Source organism: Sceloporus occidentalis, unplaced genomic scaffold (assembly GCF_023333645.1).
Source record: "Sceloporus occidentalis isolate IW3139 unplaced genomic scaffold, rSceOcc1.0.p SCAF_1, whole genome shotgun sequence".
Lineage (NCBI taxonomy): Eukaryota > Metazoa > Chordata > Lepidosauria > Squamata > Phrynosomatidae > Sceloporus > Sceloporus occidentalis.
The window spans coordinates 264,476,266-264,486,472 of NW_028316981.1; positions in this window are offsets into that span (position 1 = coordinate 264,476,266).

Sequence of the window (10,207 nt, forward strand, 5' to 3'; positions counted from 1 at the left end):
GCCATGATTTCTTCAGAGGAGATTTGACACTGCCCTCTAAGTCTGAGAGAGTGTGACTAGCCCAAGGTCACCCAGTGGGTTTCCATGGCTGAACGGGGACTTGAACCCTGGGCTTCCAGGATCTTAGTCCAACACTCAGGCCACCGCACCACACTGGCTTTCTGGATGGAAAGCTTTGTTACCAACTAGCAATGTGATGCAGTGGGTTTAAAATAATAATAAAACCCTTCCATAGAACACTTTCAGTCCAGGCGCTCTATGGATCTAGCTACGCAGGACCTATGTTCAACCACCTCCAAGTTATATCTGATAGTGTCCACACTACACATTTATACCACTTTGATACCACTTTAACTGTCATGGCTCCAATCTATGTAATCCTGGGATTTGTAGTTTCATGAGATGATGCCTGTGACAGTTTCTTAAAATTACAAATGTGTTCACAAGACGATCACTAAGACCATTCTCTCTCTTTCTCTCTGCCCTCAGAAGCACATAGCCTGGCAAGCTATGTCTTGTGGTGGACTATAAACATTTCATAAAATTAAGTTTGAAATGATGGGCCCTGTTGTTATACTTCTTGTCCTTTAATATCCTTTTTATATTTCTCTGCCTGCTTATGCATTTGCTGCTCTTTTTGTTTTCTGTCTACCCCTTAATAATGTCCAGCCCCCAAAAGAATAACCATCCAGCAGCCATACAAATATGGATGGAGAGCTACTACTACATTTATGTAACCTCTTAAATAAAAACCTAAATCCTTATTGTAGTTTACCTATGGGTTTATTTACTAGCTGTAGTACCCAGCATAGCTCAGGAGAATAGTTATTGTTAATGATTGTTTAGTTTCACCTGTTCTGGAGGAGTTTTCTTTTCATGTGTTCAAATATTCCCCACATGTAGGGTTGCCATAACCTGGCTGCAACCGGGATTTTCCTGGTTTTGGCGGCACCGGGCCCCTCCCGTCCCGGGTGCCACCAAAAACCGGGACAACCCCGGTTGCAGCCAGGTTGCGTTGCAACCCGCGGGACCTCGCTGCCTTCCTCCTCCTCCACCATGCATGGCCATGCGGAGGAGGCGGAGGAAGAAGAGGGCAGTGAGGCCTGGGGCGGAGGAGGCGAAGGTGGAGGCAGCGCCACCCTCCCCGCCTCTTCGCAGCCTCCTCCCTCCTTCCTGGCCTCAGAGGCCGGGAAGGAGGGAGGAAGCCGCCCACGATCGCCGGGATCGCCAGCGGCCCCCGTGCCCCTTCCCAGCCTCTAAGGAGACCTTGGCCTCCACAGAGGCTGGGAAGGAGTGCGGGGGGGCTGCTGTTGTCCTCCATTTTTTTTAAAAAGTGTCCTACATTTGAAAATGTTGTCCTACATTTGTCCCGGTTTGGAGGTCTTGACTTATGGCAACCCTATCCACATGGTGTACCACTCTATGGAATTTATCACACGGAAGGAATTTCTTTCAATTTCAAATGAAAAGAAAGTGGGTCCAGAACGCATTCATGTGAATTCGCTAGTTCAGCGAATTTACATGAATACGCATTGCATTCAAACTGACTTCCCATTGCCCAAAATTGTGTGTGAGCACCTCTCACGCAATAACGTTAAACACCATGATTGCGTTCAGATTACCATTGGATTATACTTCCAATTTCTCTTGTCTGATAACGTCAAATGTTACATTTGAGAGAACATGGTTCTCCCACTTGGTCACCAAATACATTAATTTGCATTAATTAATTTAAAAATAGGTGCCCCAAGTTTTCACCCAAGTGAACCATATATACGATGTTTGGCCTATAAATTATAAATAAATCACACCATCCCAAATACCCCAATTTGACATAAATTTGTTCAGTTGGTTTACAAATTTGTATAAATTTGTTCAGTTGTTTGATACAATAACAAACAGAAACTTTATATAGTTATAGGAAAACTTCAGAGAAGGTCATTTTAGAGATCAACATATTTAAATCTTTCAAATGATGTACCATACTACTCTGTATGGAGAAGGGGGAATGTGGGGTACTTCCCAGTCTTATGAAGTGAATTTCATTTTTGCCAGATAGCATATATTTTAAATCAGATCCTTCTGAGCATATCCTTTGAATCTAATCTAAACTTACCTGTTTAGAAAATCTAATTATTTTTAAAAATTGAGGTGTCTCCTAACCCTGACTCCAAGTGAAATTGTGTATGCCAGACAGACTATAATTCAAGGCAGACCATCACATATGATGAGAATCCAATTACCTCTTTTCTGGTGATGCCGTAACTGACAGGCATAAACAATTTTATTTATAGAAATGTTTTTGTTTTTAACTGACAGGCATAAACAATTTTATTTATAGAAATGTTTTTGTTTTTAACTGCCATCAAATTGACTTTGATTTATGGCGACTCTATGAATGAGAGACCTCCAAGTTATCCTATCATCAACAGCCCTGTCAGGTCTTGCAGACTCATGGACATGGCTTCCTTTGTTGAATCTATCCATCTGTAATGTGGCCTTCCTCTTTTCCTGTGCCTTCTACTTTAGTCTTTTCTAGTGAGTCATGTTTACTCATGATATGGCCATTGTATGACAGTTTCAGTTTAGTTATCTTGACTTTTAGGGACAGTTCAGGCTTAATTTGCTCTGGGACCCATTTAATTGTCTTTTTCAGCAGTTCACAGTAGCCATAAAACTCTTATCCAGTACCACACTTCAAATGAGTTTTCTCACTATCCAACTTTCACAACCACACATAGAAACGGTAAACACAATGGTATGGACAATCCTAACTTTATACTTCAATGATATATCTTGTCACTTCAGAATCTTGTCCAATTTCTTCATGGCTGCCCTCTCAAGTCCCTGTCTACTTCTGATTTCTTGATCATTAATCATTCTGATTAAGCCAAGGGATGGAAAAATCTTGAACTATTTCAATGTCTTTATTGTCTACTTTAAAGTTATGTAAATCTTCTGTAGTCATTATTTTTGTTTTCTTAATGTTCAACTGGAAAACTGCCTTTGCATTTTCTTCCTTGACTTTATTCAGCAATCGTTCCAAGTCTTTGCTATAGTATAGTGTCATCTTCTTATCTCAAATTGTTGACGTTTCTTCCTCCAATTTTCATGTCTCCTTCTTTTGAGTATAAATCCTGCTGAGTACAAGTAAAACAGTATACAAGTTGAACAGATAGGGTGATAAAATACAGCCTTGCCTGACCCCCTTGCCAACTGGAAACCATTCTGTTTCTCCCTCTTCTGTCCTCACAGTGGCCTCTTTTCCTGAGTAAGGTTATGCATTGGAAAACTGAATGTTGTGGTACACCGTTTGCTTTAAGAGTGATCCATTGTCTTTCATGAGCTACACAATCAAAAACCTTGTTATAATCTATAAAACACAGGCTGACATTCTTTGGAAATTATTTGGTGCAATTAGGGTTGCTATAACCCGACGGGGGGCGGCAATTTCCCGCTTTTGGACCGTCTGCACGGTCACGGTACGGTTTGCCCCCCGCCCCCCGGGTGTGCCCCCGCCCCCGGGCTTTGTTATTGCGCCGCTATGGCGGCGCCTTTGGCCGCTCTTGTGGCCGCCACCGCCGCCACCACCATTGCAGCCGTCGCTGTGTGGCCTGCTGTGGCTGCTCCTTTGGCCGCCGCCGCCGCCACAGTTCGCCTCCGCAAGCCGGGCCTGCTGCCTGTGCTGAGCCCCGCGCCTCCGCACGCCCACACTCACATTTAATCTTCCCAGGCGCGCTGGAGGGCCACCTACTATTGGCTGGCAGGCTGGGCCTGGCTGGCCAATAGCAGAACAGCCCGCCCCCTGCTTCAGTAGTCTATGACTGCTAGCAGGGGCGGGGCTGTTCCAGCTCTCTGCCCCCATTGGCCGCCCAGGTTAAATAATAATAATAATAATTTGTTTTATTTATATACCGCTATTCCAAAGATCATAGCGGTGAACAGCAAGTAAGCAAATTAGCAAGTAAGCTAATTAAAGAGGATGAGCTCTCCTCTGTTTACTTCCTGGGCCGGCAAAGGACTGGAGCGGAGGGCAGCCCCAGCCGCAACAAAAGCGGCAGCAGCAGCAGCAGCAAAAGGGAAAGGAGAGGACCAAAGGTAGGCCTCTCTGGGCCGGTGTGTGTGTGTTTTTGGCTTCCACGTTTATCATCATCATCATTATCCAAAGTCCTAGCTGTATGAGTGTGAGTCAGTTTGCAAAGGGACCACCATTCCCAGAATTCCATAGCATTTAGCTGAGGCAGTTAAAGTGGTCTCAAACCAGATTATTTCTCCAGTGTAGATGCAGCCCAAGCCCTTTGCCTCTCTTATGCCTGAGATTTCAAAGCCCAGCCCTGGCACCACAACAAACTACAAATCCCAGGATTCCATAGGATGGAGTGATGAGAGTGAAAGCAGTGTGGCAGCAGCCTAAGTGTGCTTAATGCAGTTCTTAACATGGTGCACCTCTTGCCTACAGAGTCTCCCAGGCCCCAGCGGAGCCCTAGAGTCCTCCAAGGCCTCGCTGGGGCTTGGGAGAGGCTGTCTCCCAGACCCAGTGAAGCCTTGGAGAAGGTTTAAAAATGTAGGACCTTTTTTTTTGTTAATTTCCTGGCCAGGAAATTAAAAAAAAAAAATCCTACATTTTTAAACCTTGTCCTACATTTTTCCCGGTTTTGAGGTCCTCCGGGATGGCAACCCTAGGTGCAATCCATTATCCCATGTATGTTAGCAATATTATCCTCAGTGGCATCCCATCCCTGGTATTACCTGGTGCCAGGGGTCTGATGGAGGGTGGTGGCCAAAAAGGGATATTCACCCTTCACTGTGGCAGTGGCTTTCTCCTCAGGAGGACACCATCATGGCAAAACCTGAAGGGCTGCAGTTGCCCTCCTCTTTTCTTGCAATAACCACATTGGCAAAATTTAGAGGGGGTGTAGTGCCACCCCTCTTCCGAGGTATCACCCAGTGTGGGTTACACCCCCTTAGTAATGCCATTACTAGGGGGCATTACTAGTAATGCCCCCTAGTAATGCCATATCCCTAGTGCCTCTTTCTTTCCTGAACCCAGCTTGGACATCTGGAATTTCTCGTTCCATATTGTAGATTGTTGAGCATAATTTTGCTCGCATGGCAAATTAATGCAGTAGTCCTATGGTTACTGTAATCCCTGATGGCCTCTTTCTTGGAGACTGAGATATATGCTAAGTGTTTCCAATCTGTGGGCCATTGTTTTGTTTTCCATATTCATTGACAGTTTTTAGAACTAGAGTAGATTTTGCCTCAATAGATTAAAGCAGCTCTATTGGTATGTCATCTGTTCTTGGTGAGTTATTTCTCTCAAGTGCCTGGAGTGCAGCTTCCACTTAAGTTTCTAAAATTGGAGGTTCATCTTCAAATGCTTCTTCCTTGAGTAAATCTGCCCTTCTTTCATATCTTTTATATAGTTCTGCAGTGTATTATTTCCATTTTTAAAAAAAAATCTACTTGTTCGTGCAATGTGTTCCTCTGCTGGTCATTAGAGCATCCCAACTGAGTTTAAATTTCCCTTTGATTTCTCAGATAATTTGGAAGAGATGTCTTGTACTTCCTTTTTTGTTGTTATCTTCTAATTCTCTGTATTTAATATTATAGTAGTTCTCCTTTTGAACAGTTGCATTAAGGATTCTGGCCCTATTTCTGTCACCTTAAAGCTGACAGAACTATCCTTAACTGCTTGAAAAGTTTCATCTGTTATCCAGTGAGGCTCCTCTTTCTTTTTGGCTACAGAGAGCGTTCTTTTGTATTCTTTCCTGACAATGTCCTGGCTTCAGCCCAGAGTTCAGGATCCCAGTCATTTAGGATTAACTACAAATCTGTTTTTTTAGATTATCTTTAAATTCTTACAGGAAGTTCATGGTCTCTGTCACAATCTGCTCTTGTTACAGCTTTTGCAGAGAGAATGAAACTTCTCCATCTTCTGCTTCTAATTTTGTAGTCTTTCTGAAAGGAACCCTAGTGCACAGTGGTTAAATGCTGATACTGCAGCCATTTAAGCCACAAGGTTGTGAGTTCGATCCCAGGGGCTCCAAGGTTGACTCAGCCTTTCATAGGTTGGTAAAATGAGTATCCAGCTTGTTAGGGGAAAGCAGTATAGAAATGTACATGCTATTGCTATTTCTTTAATTACCATCAGGTGATGGCCTTACAAAATTCAGTCAGGAAGTCACCTGCTTTATTTTTTTATCCCAGACCAAATTTTCCTACAATATGTGATTTTGCTCTTTTTCCTACTTTTGCATCCAAATTGCCTATGATTAATAGGAAGTCCTGTTTTGGTATGTGATCAATTTCCTCCTGGTCTCCAACATACAATCTTTCAATTTCTTATTTTTCTGCCTTTGTAGTTGGAGCATAAACCTGGATTATGGGTATGAAGTCTTGATGATATTTGGTCAGACTTTGCATTATAGTCTTTGACTACTTTTGCTACAACTCTCCCCACTATCAATACCATCCCTTGTATCCCATTTTGGGAGAAAATAGACACGTTGAATCCCATTTTGGGAGAATGGTAGTACAGTGGTCCCCCGGGTTACGAAATTAATTCGTTCCGCTGCCCTTTTCGTAACCCGGAAACTTTCACTAGCCGAAATGCCCATAGGCGCTAATAGCGAAAGCCGCTTTTTGGTGCGAAATCGCGCCGAAAAGCACCAAAAGTTTTTTCGTAACCCGAAAAAACTTTCGTAACGCGGAACAGTTTTTTTAAATAAATTTATTTCGTAACCCGGAAATTTCGTATCCTGGCGCATTCGTATCCCGGGGTACCACTGTATATAAATCCCATTTCTTCTTAGATATTCATTTCCAAGTAAATAAATATATAGAGAAATGTATATATCTCTCATCACTATTAATATCACCCCGTTTCTTCTTATATTTTCATTTCCTGTGTATATATGTATATTGCTGCATATTTTCTACTTTGTTGCATTTATAATCAAGAAGTACGTTGTAATAAAAAAAAACTTTGTATCTTGTAATTAAAGCTATTAATTTCCCCATTCTCCATCCCTTGAAGTCTCCCCATTTTACTTTTTGACTCCTACTGTTAAACTACACAAGGTTATTTATATTCTCAAAACAAAGGTAATGCAAATTTAAAAAGAATGATCTTGAATTATTAAATATGCCTATAAGTGTCTCAACTCTTCAGCAATGAAACACTTTTATTTGTTGAGTTTCTTTGATTTCTGAATAAGAGAAGAAATACTAACTTTGTGACATTGCAGGTATTTTATCCCAGTGATACTTCCTGTCTCTTGTTTCTCTAAATGAAAACATCATGTTACTAAGAGAGAATTACTTTCAGTTCTATAAATAGTTTTAAAATTAGATTTAGAAATGGAATGTTGAACTTCAGAAGTTTTAAATATAATACAAAGCCAGAGTAGTAGACTCATTTTAGGAAGGGGAGCTCACTGGCTCATGCTTATTTCAATTTAAGCTAAAAAAATAATCTCTGTATTAAAAAAACACCAAAAAACCAAGAAACTGGTAAGGGTCCAGTCCTATGTTTGTGTATTCATAAGTAAAGCCCATTGAAATCCAGGGTAATTAGCATAGGAGTGCAATCTTAGTCAAATACCATTAGTCAAATAAGTCTTCAAATGATCTGAACCTATTACAAATGATTTTTACTAGAGTTTATTTGTTGCTTTATTGTCTTTCTTTTTCTCCCTTCACTCTTGTGACAGTGATATGTATGACCTTCCAAATGTTTTGCACTACAGTGCCCAGCATCCCTCAATATTCACTATATGATGGCTATTAGTAATGGAAGCTGAAGGTAAAAAATAGCCAGAAGCAGCCTATTCCTGACTAAAGAAATAATTCAGAGTGCTGGTTATGACCTATAAAGCACTACATGGGTTATATCCAGGCTGTCTGACAGACTTTATCTCCCTGTATGAGTCTGTCTTAATATTGAGATCTGCAGGAGAGACCCTTTTTTACAGCTCTACCATGTTCAAAGGTACAGTTGGTGAGAACATGAGATAAGGCCTTCTTGATGGCTTTCCCGAAACTTTGGAACTCACTCTCTAGGGAGGCTAGAATGCCTTCCTCCTTGCTGTCCTTTTGTAAGCAGGAAATTATGTTTTTATTTCAACAGGCTTTAAAAATTGTTGGCTTTTAAGAAAAGAGCTATAAAAGGGTACTGTTTTGTTTTAAACTGTGCTGCTGTAACTGTGGGTTTTTTTTTTTTAAATTTAATGTGTATGTTTTAAATTGTTTTAATATGGGTAATAGTTTAATTCTGTTTTAATGTTGCCCTTTTGTATGTTTTTAATTATGTTGTAATAATTTGCCTTTATAAGCCACCTTGAGTCCCAATCTTGGGGGAGAGGTGAGGTATTGACAATGATGATGATAATGATAATAGTGATGATGATAGCATCTGCAACATAATCAACTCCAACTTTACCTTGTTTTTACCTTACAGATTGTCTAGACCATTTGGGGTAATGAAAGGAAGGTGGATGTCACTGTAGTTTTATTTTTCAAATTAACAGCACTATCCTTCTCACTTTCCTATTCTACCTGCCAAAATTGGTGGGATGAGGTCACATTACAACTGGATTTCTCTCCAGCCAAACACAAGTCACTGCTACACTTTTATTTTTCTTAAAGGAATAATCAGAAACAGCAATAGCAACAACACCAGTAATAACAGCTTTATTTTTACCCTATCTTTCCCCCAAAAAACTGGGACAAGGTCAGCTCAGAAAAAAGGGAAGAAGGGGGGGAAAAAAAGAAGAGAAAGCTGGTTGCACTTTGTAAATATTTACACATGAATTTCATTAAAGTAGCTTATCGGTTAAAGATAGGCCTTGAGTTTGAATAAGTTGAAGACTGATAGTCTAATCAACGCTTCAACAAGAAACAAAAGTGAATGGGAGTTAAAAGAGCATGAAGGGCTTTGAATGATGTTTCAATGACAAGAGAAAATATATGATAATAGGAATGGACTGCCTTTGCCTATGTAAGCTTGCAGGATCTGCATCTTATCATTAGCTTCAGAGGTTCAGCTCTGCTTTCTAACCCATGGCTGTTGGAAAAACAACTTTCAGATGCTGACAAATGGGTCTTCTCAGTGGGGGCATCACAGTTGTCCAATACTCTCCTGACAAGACTGGAGTGGCTCCCACATCGTTGCTCATAACTGGCAATAACAGTGCTAAGGTGGTGGTGGTGGGGTTAAGAAAAGGTCCAAGGCACTGAAGGCAGAAGTCCTTTGCTGGCTGGCACTAGCCACTGCAGAAGTATAGGCAAGAGAATATATATTTCCTTCCCAATGCCTTAATTTGATGGGAATTTCATGCTAGCATTCAGGCTTTGGCTTTGGGGACATATTGGGGAACAAAGAGAGTTGTTTGCCTCCAAACCTGACCATGCCATTTGGGGTCCTAGCATCAGCAGTACAGCCATAGCATATTGACCAAGAATGAAGAGGTCTAGTATTCAGCAGCTCCTTGGGTGCTTTTCTAGAAACCATAGGAGTGTACCTTTAGATCTCTGAAATCCCTTCTTGGTGTTTAATTTTACTGCTTTTTAAAGTATTTTAAGGCTTTATTTATTTACCCAATGTCACTGATTATTATTTTGATGTGTTCCCTGTTCATTTATATGCTGCTCTCTATTTTTATGCAGAAAAACAACACATAAGTTTTGTTTTTAAAAGTTATAAATTTCTTCATGGAGAGCTCCCATAAAGAGCTATCCTAGCATTTGGGAGTCTGGCTGTATAAATGTGGTATAATTAAAACTTCAGGGTGAAACAGACGGGCTGAATGAAATGGCTCCTGGCCAAAGTGGCCAGAAGCCATGCTGAAGCTACACTTCTGTCCTTAAGACCGGAGCAAAAAGACACAGGGATAATCCAAACTCCTAGTGGTACCGGTTAGCCCCTGTGTGCATGGCCCACCTTGGGAGTGGGCCATGCAGACAGCGGGAATCTGACCCACTTCCAGCCATTACTTTGTGCCCATCTGCTCTGGCCCATTGTCTCATATTCTTTCATACTTCAATTGCAATTATATTGCAGTTTTTACAGGGATGTAAGAGTTCTTTGTACTTTCCCATTGCATTCACCATATGCTGGAAGTTGTGATGAATGGCATTAATGTCATATATTCCACAAGGAATGGGAATAGTATGATCTTCCAGAAGTTGTACTATAATTCCTAGC